The 21,849-nt window shown below is 41.3% G+C and overlaps 1 protein-coding gene across 3 annotated transcripts in view; it reads left to right on the forward strand.

The window, feature by feature from the left end:
* Positions 1 to 1,959: 1,959 nt before the first annotated feature.
* Positions 1,960 to 21,849, forward strand: part of lhx5 (LIM homeobox 5) — a 53,342-nt gene continuing 33,452 nt past the window's right edge. For 2 of the 3 annotated variants that reach the window (XM_029445140.1, XM_029445141.1), the window contains exons 1-3: positions 1,960 to 2,194; positions 14,323 to 14,519; positions 19,025 to 19,086. The gene's annotated coding sequence lies outside the window, so the exon portion shown is untranslated. The remainder of the gene's footprint in view (positions 2,195 to 14,322; positions 14,520 to 19,024; positions 19,087 to 21,849) is intronic. The other variant, XM_029445142.1, reaches the window with a different exon arrangement.

Here is a 21,849-nt window from a genome sequence, read left to right on the forward strand (position 1 = left end):
TACACATGTATATATATATCCCTAGGCCTTTATCAACATGTAACATGTCACAGTGTGATATTCAACAAACCATTCCTCTGTTTTCTCACGTGTGGCTTCACGTTTCACACATCCAACAGAAAGCGTTCCTCTGTTCCTGCATCCTTCATCTCCTGTCTGCCTCACTTCAGCTGATGTTCGGAGCTGACATCAGTGGAACGTGGTTTTCTTCTTCTTCTTCTTCTTCTCTTCTTCTTCTTCTTCTTCTTCTTCTTCTTCTTCTTCTTCTTCGACATCAGACGCCTTCTCACATATCCACACACATCTTCAGACTGCGGCAACTATCAACACTTCACAGTGTTCTCAATTCCTCATGAGAATGAGATCGCAGGTAACGTTCACTTAAGTGTTCAAAAACACTCCACTTTACATAACTGTTTTATGAACCGGTGCTCACTTTGTGGAAGCACCTCACTATATTCAAGCACCCACCCTGGGAGTGCTTGTTCATTACGTTTGGTGATACTTAGACACAGTGTCTGCAATACTTTATTTATATATATTTTTTACATTGAGCCTATTTACTGCATTTATCAGTACATGATCCAACGCCAGAGAAGAAAGAGAAGATTAAGCATTGAAAGTGTTTTTATATCATTTATATGTAAAAGCCTCAGCCATTGTAAATACATGGAAGTGCTAAGAGAGTATGAGCATGTTAACAATCCTTTTATAATCAATATTTAGATTTATAAACAGACAACCTCTTTGTGTGTATGTACAAGTGGATGCCTGGAGGTGGAGGTGAGGGTCACCCAGTGGAGCGCAAGAAAGAAAGAATTGGCAGAGTGACGCTCGGTGGACGAACAACTGTGTCTTGTTTTGAATTGGATGTGAGCAGCAGGAGTTCAGGAGCTTCATGGGAGAATAGTGTCACTGAAGATCGACAGCATTCAGGATGAGTGAGTCCCTTCATAAAGCACAATCTCACAAATCATACATTTGACCCAAGTGGCTTTACGATCCGTGAAAACAAGCTTTCACATGTGAATAAAAGTATTTTAAATCCTGTGAGGTGGTGTTCGTCCTTAAAATAAAGCAAATGTGTGTGTGTGATATTCAGAGTGTGTGAGGTTTACATTGAAGCGTTTGTGAGGTAATTTGGGGGGGGGGGGGAATGCATCTGAAGACACAATCTTACTGTAATAAGCCTACAGCAAATAATTACCCCCATGAATTATGCAGGATTAAGATCTCCATCATATGGCAGATAAAATCACAATTTACTTACACAAGATTTGATGGGAGGAATGAACTGGTCTTATGAGAAGATATACACAACTTTATGACGGTATAAGGCAAGTTTTGTCTGTGACTAATCTGTATGAAACTGAAGTATTTTCATTATTTCATATTTTCTCTCTTTCTCTCTCTTTGTAATGCTTCAACTGGTGAATACCATGTAACTCTGATGGTTGAAGTTCACAGGGTTCCTCACTGGATGCTCAGTGAGAACACCTTTTCATCCTGAAATTCAAAATCAGTAAAGGAGGTATTACAAAATCAGGGTCGCTGTTGCAATTTTTACTTCTAATATGTGTGTTGGTAGCAATATTTTAAAAAAATGTTCCATTGAGAAACCTGCATTAAATCATTTTTCCTGCAAAAATGAACTCATATAAATAAAACACTTGACACGATTTTTTTGCGTGTTCACAAAATACTTTTTTCTCTCAAATTCTGGTCACATATTGTTAAAATACTTCTCCTTTGCAAAGATAATCAATCCACCTGACAGGTGTAGCATATCAAGATGCTTATTAAACAGCATGACTATTACACACGTGTGTCTTGGCCTGGTCACAATAAACGCCACTCCTAATGTCTATATTTATGGTAAGCACAAAAAAAAAAAAACCCATTGCATCTAACGATACTTAAGTGATGCAGATGTATTGCACCGCCCAGCTGGCAGGTTGGGTGAATCAAACACACCCATGAGGTTGCGTCACAAACAGGTGCACCTTCGGTCTGGCTAATATACTAAATGCTAACATGCGTTAGCTTCTGCATTCACGAAGTGTGTGTGTACTGATTATATTCTGGAAGAAAGCATGGATTTGTGGACTGGTTATATTTTGCTTTGGAAATACGGAAGCCGAGAAGTTTAATCTGGAGCAGACTGTGGAGGATCACAATAATAACATTCAGACAGGTGAGTAAAACAACAACTCATTTATTGTTGCTCTTTTTGCTTTAATATTTGTTTGTCAGCCGTTGTGGAGTTTGTATCGCACATTTATACATTTATTTGGTAATTGTGATGTTTTGATTCTATAAAAAGATGCAAGTTATGTCGTTGTTGTTGGCCAGCTGCTTGTTGCACCCGCCGCAGTAAACCCTCTCTGTTTACTACAGAGGAAGCTGTTGTTTATAATTGATAATCAGGTGCTGTGTGTAGAAACATAATTTATTATTGACCTGGAGATCAGGGTGTGATGTTGTTTCACTAGTGTGTATTTTGACATCAAACAAGAACTTGAGTTTAATATTGTCCATCCTTAGATAGGCCTACACTTTGCATCAAAGTCAATCATCTTTACGTCCTAAAATGTACATGCAATAACTAATTAAGAGAATATACAGTGCAGTTAATTTATTTAGTCTACTTATAGGCCTACTATAAGTTCCCAGCTCATTTTTAGAAATTGTTTACAAATACATTTGAAGACTATTTATTGTAAAACAGTATATTAAACTCTTAAATCTCTGCTATTATAAGACTATTTTACTATATTACAAAGCCTCTTGTCCTTACAAAATAAATCTTGCTTCTTGAACAGTTTAGTTTATGTCATGAATATTTTTTAATTGTCAAATGTATTACATCAGGATACATTTTAAGGGTAATACTGTAAACAAGACAAACCCCAGTTGATTGAATATAATGTCAATTAATTGTAACTATTTGAAAATGTGGCTATGTTGCTTCCACTTCTGCAAACAATTCTGCTTTGAATTATTATTATTATAAACTGTGTTATGCTTTTATAACCATATGCATCACTACACCAAAGAAGCAGTTGTTTTTGTAAACATCCAAATGTTCAGTATTTATGTCTTCAGCTGGAAATGTAATTTATTTCACACCGTTACATACTCTATGCATGATATTATGTTTGCTTTACTTTGCATTATGTATGTTTCAGAGAGAGAGAGAGAGAGAGAGAGGGGACATGCAAGTGGATAGCATTGGAAATGTATATAAAGGATAAAGTGCAAGAGGAAAAGGACACACAGTATATAATAAGAAGGGAGGGTGTGTGTGTGTGTGTGTGTGTGTGTGTATAAGTATTTGTGTGTGTTTGTGAGAGAAGGACAGACAGAGGGAGAGAGAGAGAGAGAGGTTATTGCTGGAAAGCGTGAAGACAATAATGCAAACTGACACTTTAGAAATGAGATGCTGGTTGCCTTGGCAACAGGCCCTGGGCTAGAGGCTACTAGGGAAGGGGTGAGGATGGGTGAGGGTGAGCGAGTGTGGGTGAGTAGGGCTGAAAAGAGGGCTGAGATGGTGAGTTAAATTACGTTTGATTAGAAGCGCAATCATTTGAAGAGCACGAGAGAAGCCTGTGGGGGCGGCGGCGGCTCTGGAGGTTCAAGGTTCCATCCCCGGCCCCAACATGTCGAAGTGTCCTTGGGCAAAATAAATAAATACTGAACCCCCGAATGTCTCTCGATGGCATGTACACACTTGTTTTTACGGTACATGTGTTGTAAAGCTTTGAGTGATTGCAAAGATTGGAAAGGAGCTATATAAATGTCGTCTCTTCACCGTGTGAAAGGACAGGAATGTGCTGTACGTGGACCGGCAGCAGGACCTCGTGGCCTCTTCAGGGTTGTTAAAGGTTTTCACTGCACATGTTTACCTGAAGACGCACGAGCGCTGGATTAAACCTCAGAAAACAAATCGTCTGCTCTGTAAGGAGTCATTATTATTATTATTATTATTATTATTAGGATTCAACAATTATAACTCCTATTTTATATCGTGACACAAAAGTAGTTCCTTCGCCAAGGACGTTGTGTTTTCAGTTTGTTCACTTGTAGAATCGTCCGAGTGCCCTTCTAGTTATTATTGTGTTTTACTATATTGACGTATATTCTGTTTGTATCCCAGCCTCCACAGAAGGAGTTATAGTTTGTTGGCGAATACATAAATACGTACAGTATCGGCTTACCTTCTAAAGAAGGCTATAAACCATTTATGATTTTATGTTTATATGCTGCTTACACATGGCACAAGGCAAGAGGCTTAAGGAAATACATGTATTTAAAGGAATCAAACAATAGTAATGCGTGCTTTTGTCGGGGGGCTATGGATTTAGTGAATTAGTGAGCATTCTGGTTGACAGTGTTTATGGTATTGAGTCAAAACTACAGTGTGTTCTCATAGTAATGAAGGAACATGTCACCAGGTGCAACTGTGTGGCTTATTGATGTGTTTTCTAAGTAGTTTTTGGACAACAATGGAGCTCTCTGGCACGGAGGAAGAAGATTTATTAGGCTTTGGATCAATATGTTTTTGGTTTTGGACATTTCATTAGAATTTGACAATTGAATAATCTAGAATATCCTCTAAACCGGCTCTTCTCTGGTCCTTCCAGTTGTGGCACACGGGTGTGATGAAATGTTCACCGCAGTGAAATGTGCTGCAGTTGTTGTGAGAGGCCATTGACTCATTTCTGCACGTCAGCAGCCGGTAATGGTATTACACAATGTTAAATATGTTCATTTTAAACAGCCACACAATGCTGCACATATGATGTGTGGTACGAGTGTTGAACATTTTTAATTTTGACAGTACGTACTTCGCGAAGCGCCGCAATGATGCCGTTGTCATCATTTTTCTGCTTTATGCAACACAAGTCAACTGAAATGAGCAGCCAGTCGATTTTAGTTCTCTAATCTTTCACACGAGATGAATAGAAACGGCTTAGTGTTCGTCACTGTCCTGTCACGGAAACTGCCTTCCATGCAAAATAAGAATTTGTCTGGACACTGTTTTGGAGATATCACGTGTGGCCAATACTATAAAACAAGAATTAAAAAAATCGAGGTTATAATACAGATCGGAAGATGATTGCAAGACGCTGTGTTCAGATTACTTACCGAAAGATAACAGTTGGTGTAAATGTGGACTTTGGGGTTATACATGGGAACAGGTGATGGGAGCATATCGGTTGCAAAACCTGTGAAGCCTGTCTTTGAATGGACTTTCATATTTAAAAGAAAAAAGCCAACAGCGAGGCGTCTAGCTGTTGGATATTGGATGATGTATTCATCTGAGCTTATCAGTTAGAAAATGAATGTATTAGCAGCGAAACACAAAATAACAGCGACCTGCGCTCAGCAGAAACTGACACTATTGACACCTAAACACGACCTGTCTTCTAACCTCTCGGAAACCACAGGATCCACCCGTGAGTTTATTATTATTATTACAAGCACATGTGGGCCACGTTTGAAAGAGTCGGTCACGACCATACAAGTTATAAGCCTCCAAATATGTGGAATCTTTATAAAATGATTCACAAGACGCGTCCAATATTTTCTATTTTTGTTGATTTTTTTTTATAAATTCTTTCATTTGATTGTATCGGTCCAGGCTAAATCAAAGAGGTTGAGTGTTAACAAGAGTAAAAGATCTTAAACTGTAGCGACAGTGAAACCATGGAAGCTTTTCACTGCTGTGTTAATGCCTTCGAAACAAAAGAAAGTTCTAATGATGATTAACAAATGTTTCTTCGCTGAGCATCAATACTCAAAACCTGACTTTGCATTAGTAGTTTGTCTCCCACTCTATAGCTACATAAGCTGCTATAAGCAATATCTTTATTTTGACGCTGGAAGAAATGACTTGGCGTATGAGAAAGAAGTGGCAGAGCTTTGTCGCTCAACTCTGTCGAGCATTTTAGGGGCTTTCAGCTCATTGTTTTGGTTTTACGGCCCACAACTTTACAGTCTCGGTTCACTCTCACTGCTCTAATAGTGCCCCACTGTACATTTCCTGTCTGAACCAAACACAGTTAGCAACTAGCTGGTGAACATAGCGGAGCCTTCAGCAGCTGCGATATTTCCTTTTGTTGCTGTCCCTTGGAGTTGCTGGAGAACAAAGCAGAGCTAAAAGGAGGCGTGAATATTGGACTTTATCAGGTGACCGACATGACTCGAATGAATTCTGATGGGGATACGTAATGGAAGCAATCCGTTAATGCAGGTTTAAGGGAAAGCTACGAGGTTGAAGAGGTTAAATATCTCCTTCGTTTACCAGTTGAGAGTCTTGGCCCTCTCCACAAGCAGGTCTTAAACTCCGATCAGCACGGCGCACTGTGACACACTGCAGCTAAAAGCATGCTATACTGCACCAGTGTCGAAATATAGCCATATCTGACCTCCACAGCAACAGTCGGAGTTAAATATGTCTCCTGAGAGTTCACAGTCATTTATTCCAGCTGCAGCGCTGCTTGGATCCTAGGTTTTTACATTTAGAAAGAAGTATGATCCGCCGGCTACTCGTGTACTTCAAATCCTAATCTAAATATACGGTTGGAACAAACAGCAGTGTGATATACATCTCGGCATGTAATAGGCACGCTGCACTGTCAAACTGGCAAGCGATGTGTGAACAGTTTGCAGGCGTGCACTGCAAGACAAGTAATTATGCACAGGTCCGTCATTACGCACCTGGTCCATTGACGGCGCTGATAACGTGTTAGTATTGTGTTGTTTACTTCACAGTCAACAATCTAACAGCAGGGGGACGGGGGGGACGGGGGACAGAAGAAGGACAAAACAACATCTTTAAATAAGTATTAAGTCTGTGCAACGTTACTGAATCGAACTACCTGGTTTAGGGTGAGATCATGACATCATGAGATCATGAGATCATGTCCTGGAGCAAGGACATGCAGTTCAGAAGCAATGACGAGACGCACACATAGCGATGTCACATCTCCTCACCTTGTGATCGCTGCATCCAAACCTTTTTAAAATCACAATCAAAGTGCAGTTAAAGGAGACCTGCTGTCACTTCGATTTTAAAACGTACAAATAGCGAGCAAACTTGTGAAAATACCAAAATTCAGATGTAACTTTTTTTTTTTGAAAGTACTGACATCACGTTTTGCATAAATTTTGAAAGCAAACATTTTCCTAATCATGTGTACAAAGTTTGTAATGAATTGTGTATTGCCTCCTCCAGCACAGCACAGATGCACACACATGCATGCGACATTGTACTACACATGTGTGCGCACACACACACACACACACACACACACACACACACACACACAGAGGGAGAAGCAGCAGAATTGAATGCGATAGGGAAGTGAAAAATGATTAACCCGGGGTCAGCTCTCAGCCTCAATCTCGGCAGCGCTCAAAGAACATCCTCGCCTGATTTACACTCGTCATGTTCCACAGCACACATTTGCATATATTTATTAAATTCACCACGCGTTGGAGAATAAAATATAACAGGGTGGATGGGGTGTGGGAGCATGAGGAAAGGAGTGGAGGAGGGGAATGAGGGAGGGGGTTATTTAAAGGAGGCGTGTTTCTGATAGATTTGCCTTTCATTCATATTCATTTGCTCTCTCTTTCTCCACCTCCCTCTCTCTGTCTCTGTGTTTTGTTCATTAGCATGGAGGTCAATGCAGGCATCAGATGTGACTGCTTAACGCTTTAGGGAAAACATTGCAGTTGGTCAGCCTATTGAATTGACCTTGTTATCATTGTGACAGACTGTGTTATTTATCAGTTAGTAAGATAAGACCGCGTGCAGGACGGTGATAGTCTACCGCACGTAAATGAGTCTCGATAGTGAATCTACGGTGACAAACACGGCCCCGGGGTGTTTTCACACATGCTCACTAAACTCGGTTATCTCTAAGTGAGCCAAAGAAAAGTCAAGCAAGAAAAAGAAAAGAATTAGTTTTCGTTGAGGACAGAACATATTTCTCAGCTGCAGCTCAATGCTCAAGATATCTTTATTTGTCTTTAGTATTTCCAGCAGCTTGGCTGTAGGGATAGAAATGTCTGTCGAGACGGCAACATCTTTAATATTAAATGTTCTGTCGGTGAACAAGGTAAGCATTATGTCACGCAAACATCAGCATGTTAGCATTGTTAGCATGTTAGCTTTGACCTCCTAGGCTCGTTTAAAACACGAGCAAACGAGACGTCTTTCATTGAGTGTAAATAGTTTGGCTCATTTAATAAAAAGTAAATAGCTTTACGAACCTCGTGGTAATTAACAAGTTCTCCGTTTTATTTAATTTTTCAGATTTACATTGTTTTCAGAGTTCAGGGTTCCCAGTCGGACAGTTAATGCTGACGTGCTGATTTATCACCCGAGTTACCTGAAAAGTTGAAACCGGTCAAGTGTGAAAACATCCTTAAACCCCCCCCCACACACACACACACACACACACACCCTCTCCATCCCATCTTATCTCCCCTCACACCAACTGACGTGAGCAGCTATGGCAGGTGAGATCAATAGGGCTGAAACCTGTCCAGAGCTTTAATCCATCAGTGGTGAGCCGGGAGAAGAGACAGGGCAAGGAAGCCATCACTCACACACAGACCCGAGCCCCTCTCTACTCCAGCCCGCTAAATGGCCATCTGGAGAAAATTGTCAATCAGTAAAGTTTTTCCCCCCAGTCGAATGTGTCTGTATGTTAACTCGCTGGATTCTGTGTGGTGGCTCATGATGCTTTTTCAAAAAAAATGTATAGGCTGTCTGACATTTTCTATTTGATTAAATGGATTCCTGCGATGGCTCTCCACGGTTATACGTGCATCCGCAAAGCGTGAATTTACAAACACGGATTTGCTTGGTAATATGTACGGTTTAGTTATTTTGTTGTGACAACATTTAATCACAAGACTATAATGCTGATTTATGATAATATAATACATCTCTGTCTGTCATCTGAGACGGTTAGGAGTAGGCCTACTATAGTGAAGGCGGCAGGGATCTGTTCCAGCTGCAGCCTCTTACTGTCGGGCCACGTTTAGGAAAACACAACAAGTATCAGACTGTTGTGAAACGTCAAGCAAATGTGGCACAAACATCCACTTGGCCTGATTTTAGATGTTGGGGGGGGGGGGGGTCAAAGGTCAAGGTCATTTGACCTCTACACAAAACACCTTTCTGGCTAGAAGTCAAGAATTCATAGTTATGACAATTTCACGCAAATGTCTCAGGGTAACATTTTTATTGACATTTTGGACTGACATGGATGTTAACTGCAACTTGACTGGTGGGGGGGGGGGGGGAGTCACACAGCTGCTAGGTGGCAATTCTAGCTAATTATAATACAGGTAGACTGCGGCTGTGATGGGCAGCATGCTGTGCTAGAGATCAGCTTTATAGCCGTGTTCCCAGGAACAAAAGGTCGTTATTCTTAGAATCACCATTTATTTGTGGATCATTACCAGGATCGTGTTTATGTGACGATACAATTCTGTTCCCAGATTGTGAGCAACAATTTCACTTCCAAATCCCACACAACAACATTTCTCCTCTCTGGGAAACTCTCTCCGGGATTCCCAAACTGTCAAGTGCGTCATGACTGGGAGAGCCCTGTGATTAAAGGGGGTGAACGGATAATGTGATTGGCCACGATTGTCAAAGCCTCTAATGCACCCACCTATAATTTATGATAATGCGTTTTTTCCGATCCAACCCTGTGCCCATGTGTGCCACAGGTGCGCCAAGGGAGCCTGGCCACGAAATTACCAAAAAAAAAGTGTGTTTGGCATGCTCCCGACGCACGTGGCAAAGGCGCACTTGACTGTGATTCGTCCTCTTGTTTTGCACAGAGCAGCAACTACCCATCGACTTGTGGAGGTAAAGAGATGAAAAACAAACGCTCTGCGCAGAGAAAGTCCTGACAGCTGCTGATTCTGAGGACAGACGGGATCTGGAACATGTTGAATAAAACACCACAAAGTGGTACTCCGCCTGTGCGGGATGAGTGTATGTGAATTAAATGTTTTGATGAGTCAGCAGTGAGCAGCAGCTGAGCTGGTTGCAGGTTTTAATATCCTCCATCATATGGAGCAAATTGTTTATCCTGCTGTCATATTATTACCTCGCAAGTTTCAGATTGAACTATAGATAAAGTACTACTGTACACCCGTCAGCTGTTTAATGTACGCACGTATCCAGTGCAGCCCCCCCCCCCCCCCCCCTCCTCCGTGCTGAAACACGTGTATATAGAGATCCTGTATGTGTGTATGAATAACCAGAACAAACAGACCACACTGAAAAAAAAGCACAAAAAAAAAAACACAAAACCAAAACAAACCATTGGACGAGCTCCACAGCTCTGGTGGCCGCCTGCCAGGCAGCCTGCCTCCCTGGAAGGCCCCTGTCTGATGCATAGTAAAACAATTGGCAAGAGGGATGTGAATCTCTCTCTTTCACTTCCTCGCTCTGTCTCTCTCCCCCCAAAGCGCACAAACACACACACACACACACATGGAGAGATAGTGATGGCAGAGGACCAGCAGCCTCTGCCAGTGGGCGTAGTGGGACTACTGGGCATGCTGGGACCGGCCTCAGGAGTTAAGACTCGCTGAACTACAGCTGCAACCAACCCAGCCATTGCCAGAGCAAGAGAGAGTGGCCATGGGATACATGCTCTGACACACCGCTACAGAAAGACATACGCTTCACCATCACACACACACACACACACACACACGCACACACACACACACACACACACACACACAAAGGCGTCTGTCTGGTCCCGTGATATGTGTCTCAGCTGTGCCAGCATCGCCCTCCCCCCCCTCAGGCCTAGGACCTCCCGCGTATGCCACCCCACTCCACCCTCTTCTCCCCCCTCCTCCTCTGCTCCTCCCTGCCGGTAGCCTTTGTGGGCTAATTAGCGGTGAAATTGGTGAATTGCAGGCTCGGGCACACACGCACACCCACACACGTGTACACACACACACACACACGTACACACGTACACGCACACATGCATACAGTCGTTGAATTGCAGGCTCAGGCACAGCAGTGCAGACACTTCAGCATAGCCAAGCGCCACTTCAGCCCATGAAAAGCCTCTGAAATGGGGCACGCAACACAAAGACAGGATTGGAGAGGAAAAGAAAGGAAATTGGGAAAAGAAGGAGAGACGAGTGTAAGTGGAGAAGGAGGAATATATTTTCTCTGGTTTCCTATTTACACTTGATCAGGCTCCTACTGTATACGCTTAGAAATGTTTTTTAAAATGTGCATCTTTGGCTTCTTACTGCATATACTTATGGTCCAGGCTCAGCTTCAGTTTGAGGGTTAGCTGACACTCACCTGTGTGTCGCGCAGGAGGCAGTGAGTGTCTCCTTCTGCGATAGAGTGAAAGAGAGCTTCCAGTCTCTAATGATTTCTGTGATGGACGACACTCATTCCATCATCCCTCCATCCCACCCACAACCCATAAATTAACTCTCATATTAACAGGCTGTATTAAAACCATGCAACGTGTTAGGGCTCTCATTTAAGATTAATAAGTGGTAATTATGGAGGGAGGGAATCTGATGAGGAAATAAGGGAGGCTGGGAAAGAAGTGTCCTGATAGAAAAGGAAAAGAATAAAAGTGTGAAAGGCTTGAAAGAATTCCTCTGATGAATCACTGTGCCACTTTTCATGTATCTTAAATGTACAAAAATAATCAACAAAACACAGAGAGACGTAATTTGAAGAGGCACAGTTTCATCCCGCAGATGTTGTGATTGAATGCCTGATATTGCAGTCACAGAGACAACATGGCTTACCAGCTAAGCATGAAATAAGAAAAGTGTATGGATGACAGGAGGACAGATACACTGTTGTACTTGTGTGACGCTCGCCACAGGCGCAGAATTAATATCTGAAAGGAACACTAACAATAAATGAATCCGTGCGCTTCACCCTGCACAGTCAGCACTGTAACTCTCTTCGTAAACCTTTTTATCTTTCTTTTCTTACCGCCATCAGCCGCGAACAACGAGCTACATGAAGCATTATTACTCTTTAGCACAACTTGGGGGTTTTTTACTTTTTTTTGTCATTTTGGCGATCGTTAATAATAACAACGTCGTTCTCTCCACGATCATTTCTGAAACGAAGGAAACACAAAAAGAAGTCGGATGAGAGACAGAACAAGGTGAACTGTGCAATTATGACCAAAAACTGTCCGCTGTAAACATCCATCACTGTATAAAGATCGACTTCCTGGTTCAACTTTAATCTAACATATTTACGACGAACATTCATGTACAACGAGGGATTGTTACCGACATTCCCTAGTGATTTAGTGGTTTAGATAATCTAGTTAAATTATTTTTTTACTTATTTTCAGCAATGCAATTATCCTGCGTATAGTACTTGGCACTTTGCTGCAGCAATGTCGCATGCAAAGTGAGTGCATTTTTATCGTAAGAGATAAGAATGAATTTATGGTCAAAACTATTAGCATAAAACTAAGGTTGTAATAAACCATAGTTAGATACAGAGTCTAGCCCTTTTGTTTGTAATGAAACTAAATGTTTGTGTCTTGTTCCTGAGAGCTGGTGCTTTTTTTTATAAACCAAAGGGTTTCAGCCTAAGCGCCACAGACAGGGGAGGGAAGTCAGACAGTATAATGCTGGTTTTGGCCTTCACACTGGATTTGTTCAGAATAAGAAACATAAAGAGTGACACCAGCCTTGAGTTGAAGTCATTAGTTGTTTTTTTTTATATCATATATAGTTATTTACAAATGCAACCAGACATGTAGCTCAATTTAACTTGAACTTCTTCAGATTAATGCAATCATGTGGGAAGCGGTTACCTCTCATGTTACACTCATCTCCAGTGTAATGTCACGTTGTTTGTGCAGCAGATGTGCAAATAAAAATAGATCGCACATTCTGTTGCATGTTGTTGTACACTGGTGTGCATGTGGATGGAATAAACATTAACATAATGCACGCTAATGCGAGGCGCAGGAATCTATATTATTATAGATACATCTTTCACGGCCTTTGAGCCGGCTCCACTTTAAACGCTTTGTGCTCGAGTGAAAGAAGCAGAGCAGTTGTTGTCTGCTGAACTGTCCTACTCATCCGCCCCCCCCCCCCTCGGGACACATTGGTCTCCTAATGCTTTGTCATCACCACAGGTTAATGGACCTCACAGCAGTCTGTTAAAAACAAACCTGATCAATACGCAGCGTGTGTGCAGAAAGTGGATAAGGTCCAAAAATAGAGCAACTGGACTGTTTTAAATGTATTTATTTTTTTAACTGTGATGAATTGTTAATGTAGTGACTGCTGGGTGCAAATTATTACAGAAGGTGAAGACTGAGAATACCCATCATGTAATCAAAGCTGATTCTGCACGGCACCATCATTACTTGTGCATTATGATGTCAGAGACACACACGATGTGCTGAGAATTAAGAATTACTGAAGCATAGACTGACGTGCAACTACATCAGTGATGGAGGAAGTGCTCAGATCCTTCACTAAAGTAAAAGCACTATACCACATTGTGAAAATACTGCTGCATTTAAAACCTTAAGTTAAAGCTGTCGGGTAAATGTTTGCCTCTGACGTGTAGCGGAGTAGAAGTATAAAGCGGTATAACATGGAAATACTTAAGTAAAGTACCGACTGAACTGCATCACAGGCCTGTGAACACTGACTGCATCTGTCCTCTGGTGAGGTTTATTATAGAGAGCTTGGTTCAAAGACCTGTGCAGATGTGTCTCCTACTGTAATGTACATACATTGTGCATGTGAAGCTGATGCAGGGAAAACTTCACTGAAGAATCAGGATTCTAGAAATTAATATCGAAGAAGAAAGGCAGCGACGGGGACGGCAGGAGAGCTTGCTTCGGATGGGGCAGTCTTTTATTTTTATTTTTTTTGCATCATCAAAGGTGTTGGCAATATTGTTCAGGGTGCCTGTGATTTGTTCATCACTAGCAAGAGATATAAAGTAGAAGGTGGCGAGGGAAATGCTATCTATATACGAAAACATCTGCGTCTTAGTTAGCACCTCCGCAAAGTCAAACTCATCAAGCAAAGCAAGGTTGTTGTGGGGACAATCAACACGGTCCAAACAGTGAGTAAACAAGCTAACACTTGTACGAACAAGGCGCTCGGAAGTCCACTACTGCAAACACACACACACACACACACACACACACACACACACACACACACACACACACACACACACACCTCCAGCCCTCCTTACATCATTATTTCTTTCTTCCTCTCCTTCTCCATCTCCAGCAGAGTGAGTCCCTATTCTGTCTGGCACCTTTTGCCCAAATCTGGCTCCAAGTGTGGGGCTGAGCCGAGGGGGTACCGCAGGAGAAATAAAGGAAGGAAGGATGGAGCGAGGAGGCAGGAAGACAAGGTGTTAACACCCTTTTCAACACCAGAACCCCCTTGCACAAACCAAGCAGAGGGAATCGTCTAATTGTAAGGTGTGTGCGTGCGTGTGTGCAGAGATGCATGTGCATAATAGTGTGTGTGTGTGTGTGTGTTGAGGATCTCTAGCTGTGATTCTGTCTTTCTCTGCAAGGCACAGCAGATTTAATGCAGGCGCTTCTTTATGGTATCTTATACCTTTTACTACGTTGCAGCTCGTTGTTTAGACTCAAACACAACATTTTATATCCTTTGCTGCACTTTACAGCCGTAAATCTACCTGCTCCACGTTCGTGCTCTGGGTTTTTTACCACCTCATCTCGCTAAAATAAGTTTCTTCTTCCATTTTTCTCTTTGTCCGCCTCCCCCCTTCTTTCTTTGTCTTCGTTTCATTTCTTTCTTTTGTGTCTGCTGGTATGCTGCTCTTTCACCTCTATCCAATATACTCAGACAATCTCTTTATTTCTCATTAGTGCGTTTTGACAGTTAATGAGTGGGACTAGTGTGTGTGTGTATGTGTGTGTGAGACTACAGTGCGAGAGAGAAAGTGAAGGAGGGAGACAGAGAGGAAGAGATAGCGGATGGTGAAATTCATGTTGATAAATCATGTGGTCAGTAGCACAGGCCTATGTTTATCTCCTGCTGTCAGTGGAGTATGGGGCCTGAGATACCGCTCACACATTCAAACACGCGTTCAAACACACACACACACACACACACACACACACACACATACACACACACACACACACACACACATCAACAGGGACGACAGAGCACTGTTGTTACCTGAGATTTCTTGCTCTTCCTCCTCCCTCTGTCCCCTCCTCCTCCATCAGGGTGGATGTGGAGGTCAGAGATAGAGCGAGCTCCCCTTCCCTTTTTTTTTTTTGCTTTGTCCGACCCCCCCCCGAATCCCATCAGTCAGCTGTTTGTGCTGATTACTGGTTGACTAATAGACTTTAAACCTTCTCCCCCTTCCTCCCTTTTGCCCCCCCCCCTGTCTCTAGTTAAGAACATTTCTAATCAAATATAATTCCTTCTTACACACAAACAGGCGACATAATCATATTCTTCTGCAGAGCCTTTAGTTTGCCCCGTATCTTTTTAAAAATGCATTACATACTCAAGTGGAGAAAAACAATACAATAAAAGCTTTATCTGAAATTGAATGAAATTATGATAATAGCTGCTGGCTATCACAGGTGTTCAGGATCCTGCTTCTGTGTGTTCATGTTGCGTGTTGAGAAATATATTATATAATGATGGAGATGAGATATAGATATAGATATAGAGATATATATATATATATATATATATATATATATATATATAGTATATATATATATATATATATATATATATATATATAGTATATATATATATATATATATATATATATATATAGTAATATATATATATATAATATATATATATATATATATATATATATATATATATACATATATACATCTGTACAGCTGCAGTACTTTGATCCAATAGTGTGTGAAACTTTAGCATAAGTGAGTGAAACATAATTAAAACTATAACTACTTTTGTAATAAAGCACAATTTTCTCGCTACGATAGCAACTCAAAAATATACAACATCCATAATATAATGGAGTTTGGATGTAATGCATTACATAAACTTCTGCTGTTCAGATGTCATGCTACATCAACACAAAAGCTAAATGAAATGGTGGGATTACATTCAATCAGAGACTCTGCCTCTTCTTTCAGCTCTGCGAAGCTTTTTGGTGACTTTTAATTCTTTGTTTTGGTTTTATAACTGCTAATTCTCCAGTTTTGACTCATTCTCACTGCTCATCACTGTTGTTGACAGAGAAAAAGCTCAAAACATGGCTTCCTGCTCAGCACCAGACAGCAAACACACACAGTAGGAGACTAGATGATGAACAAAGTGGAGCATTTAGCAGCTAAAGAGACAGAGATTTACTCTCAGAGCGAATGTTAGACTGAAAATCATCAGGTGGAGAAGAACCCGACTATATATTGCTGTTCGATGTTTGGTGGTGGCCAAAATATTGAATGCATGCAGTCTACAGTACGTTCATCACACGTGTGCATTCCCTTTTTAAGATGCTTTATACTTCAAAAGTAATTGACAGCTTTAGATACTTGTTACTTTACAGATTATACATTTTAAAAAGGAGGAAATGCTTTAAAAAGATATGATGTGCTTATAAAATCTGTATGTTCACAGATTAAACTACCCGACAGTGTAACAAAGGATGGTCTCGAGCCTGACCAACCACAGCAGTACAATGTTACTTTGAAATCTTTTACTTAACATTTTCACACTGAGTTTCCTCTTTGCACTCACTGATAACATGTTATTCCATGGGTATAGTTATTCTATACACAAGTGTCACACTTGGATATGTTTCCTCATTGTTCATGTACCAGCCACTGCGCATTAAGTAGAGTGTGAGCATTTACATATGTGTGTGTGATGACACATGCCCGTAAGTGTGTGTGCTCTCCCACTCGTGTTTGACAGTTGGGAGTGTTGCCGTGACATTGTGGCCTCTGTGAAAAGACGTGAGCAGCAATGTATGTGTATATGCACGTGTGTTTGTGTTTGTGTGCGTGTGTGCGTGTGTGCGTGTGTGTGTGTGTGTGTGTGTGTGTGTGTTCTGCAACAGGCCGGTGGGAAGAGAGACAGATTGCGTTTTAACAGCCATCGCTGTCATCTCCAACAGCTGTCCTCTTCCCATTCTCTATTCAGAGGGCCTGTGTTTGCATTGTCTCCCTCATGACCTCCCTTCAAAGACCTTCTGAAGAGAGGGAGCGAGAGAGAGAGCGACGGAGAGAGAGAATAAAAAAAAAAAAGGAAAAAGTGAGACAGGCCATTGGATGATGGAGAAAGAAAATAACGAAAAATGCAAATGGAGGCAAAAAAAAAAAGGCAATGTGGAAGAGGAGTGAATGGAGAGGCTGATGCCATGACAGAGGGAACATTAGATGCCCCAGAACTGTCTCCCATCTCTTCTGCCATCCCTCTCAATTTCTTCCTCCCCTCCCCTCTGCTCTCAATGTACTGTATGCTCCCGCTCCTCTCCCTCCCTTCTTATTACAACTCCACAGCCGCCACCTCTCCACCTCCCACCACCCTTTGCACCCCTTCCTCCCGTCTTGTATCTCTCCTCCCGCTCTGCTTCTGCCTCTACCTCTCCATCACCCCCCCCCTCCGCCACCGCTGCCCCGTCTCTCTCCCATGTTGTCTCTTATCAGGTAGAGGAGAGATAAGGCTGCTATCTCGCTGTGCCAGGGCTTTGACATGATGCTTTAATGCATAATAAGTTCACTCATCTTTTAATCAATGCGGCCAAATGATGAATTTCTGAAGGGTTAACAGTCAGTCATTGGCAGGTTTTTGAGCTAAAAACACAGAGATAAGGTCGGCCTCCGAATCAGACGGGATAGTGTTGGATTTCGCAGACAAATATGCAAATCGGATGTACGTACAGTCGCTGTGAAATTCTTACTAGAGCATTGTCTCTGTCTCAGCATTTTCTAAACATTTCCACTGACATTTTTTCTATTAGCTGCTTTGCCTTAAATCTCTCATGAAGGAGCAGATCTGAATGTGTTCTCTGTTTAAGCTCTGTTGATGCCACATATCCATTCGAAATTAAAACCGCACATCTGTTCAGCTACAGCTTTATTATTCTCCTTCTTTCAAGTAAATCTTTCAAACTGCAAGAGATATGTGCATTACTTCAAAAACATGTTTAAAATGTGTGTTTGTTTCTTTTAATGGGAATTTGGTAGAATCAGGCATTTTAAAGAATCTTAATAATCCATATTTGACTGGATCATGCATAGCTCCAGAGATGCTTTATCAAATGCAGATATAATCACACAATCGTGAAAAGATTAGACACATTTAAAGTCTAAATAAAATTATTTTATCCAATATATTATCCACTTTTGTATATTCTAAGACAAGTCGGCCTCCAAATTGAAATATGTGTGATTTCAACAAGGTTAAACATTTATTTTTAGCCACACGACAAGCCTCTGCTCTTCAAAATGTTGATGCGATGGGGTTTTCTTACTTCTGGAACAAAACCCAGAAGTTTCGGTTTCACTTCTGCTTTTTATTTGATAAAATATCAAATATTGTGTGTGGGCTAAAAGACCATGGATTTATTATTATTATTATTATTATTATTATTATTATTATTATTATTATTATTACTAGTATTATTATTATTATTATTATTATTATTATGATTACTATTGTTATTATTACTATTGTTATTATTATTATTATTATTATTATTACTAGTATTATTATTATTATTATTACTATTGTTATTATTATTATTATTACTATTGTTATTATTATTATTATTATTATTATTACTATTGTTATTGTTATTATTATTATTACTATTACTATTATTATTGTTATTGTTGTTATTATTATTATTATTATTATTATTATTATTATTATTATTATTATTATTAGGGCCACCACTCAATATATCTCAGTGGTATTACAGTGGAAAACTCCTCTGCTTTCCCCACAGACCATCATTGTCGAAGAGACGTCTGTAAAGCTGTTGACATGATTCCTCCAGCTGCAAACAAGGTAAATTATTTCTCCTCTTCGTATTATGAATTTTTATTCCATAGCTTAACATCTTTTTTAAAAATCTTTTAGAAAAAGGAGAAATATGCACAATAATAGCAATATAGTTTATATTTCCTCACACAAGAAGTGAGGACAATACAACATAGTTAACTATTAACTACATTCAGGTGGATTTAGCTGATCCCAGACAGCTTTCCCAGAGACGCCCTCCTTCCTCCAAACCACCCACTCTGCCTTTCACTCTTCGAACCCTTATCCTCCTCTGCTTTCTAACGTCCCCTCCTTCCTCTTCCTCTCTCCACTCACCCATTCAGCCACCCTGAACTCCTCCTCCTTCTCCTCTTCCCCTCTTGATGGTTAGTTCATGGGTCACCCGGGTGACAGGGCCTGAGTCGGGAGATAAGAAGAGGCCAGAATGGCATTACTACACCCCGACACTCTGAGGGGTGACGCCGGGGCGGCAGCTGGATGGAGAGATGGGATGAAACAGAGGGGGGGGGGGGGTGAACGGGAAGGTGGGGGCTAATCTGCCATCGTTTGAAGTAAGAATACATTAGATAGTCATCACTACATGCGGAGAGAGAAGAAGGACACACACGTGCACGTATGGGTGCTGCACACAAAGATGGAGACAAACAGACGGGAACAACAAACAGAAATGCAGAAAGACCCTGATTCTTACGCTCTCACTGTAAATCACAGCTCTCTGTACTTCCACCCAGCCGCTGCCCCTCCCTCCAATCCAGTGTGGATATCAGGCTGGTGCAGAAGGGCTCAGCCCAGCTGATAGTGGGTCCTCTGGGGGTTGGGGGTGGAGTGCTGAGGGGTGAGACATGGGTGGGTGGGTGGGAGGTGGCGGTGTGTGTGTGTGTGTGTGTGTGTGTGTGTGTGTGTGTGTGTGTGTGTGTGTGTGTGTTGGGGAGCGGCAGCTCAGGGACTACGAGGCTTACCCTGCTCCCTCAGATATGGAGGTCAGGGGTTAGGCGGGGCAGGACGGCCAGTGTGCTGCAGAGAAACACGACCGGTGTGTCAGTGTGTCTGTGTCGGTGTGTATTTCTGTCCGTCCGACTCTTTGTTTAAAATGTGTCCTGTATGCTAAGATAATCATAACTTCTTCATCTGTACGTTCTGATTGACGCTCCGCAGGCCGTACGTGGTCACCGCTTTAGCTCAGCAGACGAGCGTGCGCGCAGGTGTAACAACTCAGTGAGGAGAAATTGTCCGCTTTTCTTCTTCTTCTTCTTTTTCCCCGGTGTAATTGTGGAAGTATAATCAATTCAGAGGACACTTCATTTTGTAGCAAAATGGCAATTTGACCCCTGCAGAGAGCAAGTCTGATGTGACAGTGAGTGGTGTATTGTCACAGGTGCAGTAATGCTTCTGAACCACATGCCAGCATTAAAAAGAAAGAAAGCAATTTCCTTTGTGTGCCGTCCACTCGCTTCTTCCTCTCGCTGGGGTTTGATGACACCGGGCTGAAGTTTGGCAAAAATGAATGAAATGTTGTCTCGTGATTCTTCTTCTGGGTCTAAGAGGTTTTAAGACGGAGATGACTTCCTAATGCCTGATTTTGTTGTCATAACTTCAGCTGTTTCACTTTTAGACCAAAAAAATGAAACGACAAAACACATTTTGTAACAACATGACGTAATCGTTGGAGGCACACATCATTTCTCAGAGCTTCCCAAATCAATTGCAAATCCCAGTGGCAGAAATGTAACCGCTGTGTTTAAGGCTTCGTTATAGTTTGGGTTAAAATAGGGATATATAGGACAGTTTTGTTTTATATATTGTTGCTATTGTCTACAAATCGTTTGAAAAGACAAAAAAGCAGCACTGAATGTATCAACAAGTATTGTGTGTGTATCAAAGTCTGATGTATCTTCTTCCTCTGCGCCATAAAGATACATTGTTAACCAATAACTATTAAAAACACAATGTTGCACTGGGTGTCATTTTCCTTTTTATTACCACACACACACACACACACACACACACACACACACACACACACACACACACACACACACACACACACACACACACACACACACAATATAATACAATACAATATTTTTAACTGCCAATGTTAACGTTTTCTTTTTTAATTCTCTCCTTCTACAATACCTGTGCATCCTGGTAAACACTTAGAACATTAGGGTTAATAAAAAAAAAAAAAGATGGACGTTGAACTGGCTGCACGCCCACATAAACCATGTGTGCAGAATGAATGCAATATAATTGTCACTAGAGCACCGGATGCTTAGTGATCCTGCTGTAATCTACATTGACCCGTTGTTTTAGGAAATGACTGAGGCTTTTTAAAAGAACGTGTATTTATTTATTATTTTTGAATAAATGCACGTCTTCAGTGGAAACCTTGTGTTTGTGGTGCCGCAGGGAAGTCAGACTGTATTGAGAGACGGACTGACACATTGTTGGTTTTGGACTTTTCATGGAATTTGTTGACGATAAGAAAAACATAGAATAACACCAGCATCATCCTTTTAATTATTTCCATTTTCTCCGCTGCTCTTTCCTTGTTTTCTCCTTTTTATTTCTTCTCTTTCTTCCTCTCTACACTGAACCATTCTCCCTTCCATCCTTATTCTCTTTTGCCTCACAGTTTCTCTCTAATATACCTTTTACTATGCTCCTTCTTGCTTCTATAGTTTTTCTAACCTGTCTCTCTCTCTCTCTCTCTCTCTCACTCTCTCTCCCCCTCACTCTCTCTCTTTCTCTCCCTCTCGCCATTTCAGC

Source organism: Cottoperca gobio, chromosome 12 (assembly GCF_900634415.1).
Source record: "Cottoperca gobio chromosome 12, fCotGob3.1, whole genome shotgun sequence".
In the NCBI taxonomy this organism is placed as follows: Eukaryota; Metazoa; Chordata; class Actinopteri; order Perciformes; family Bovichtidae; genus Cottoperca; species Cottoperca gobio.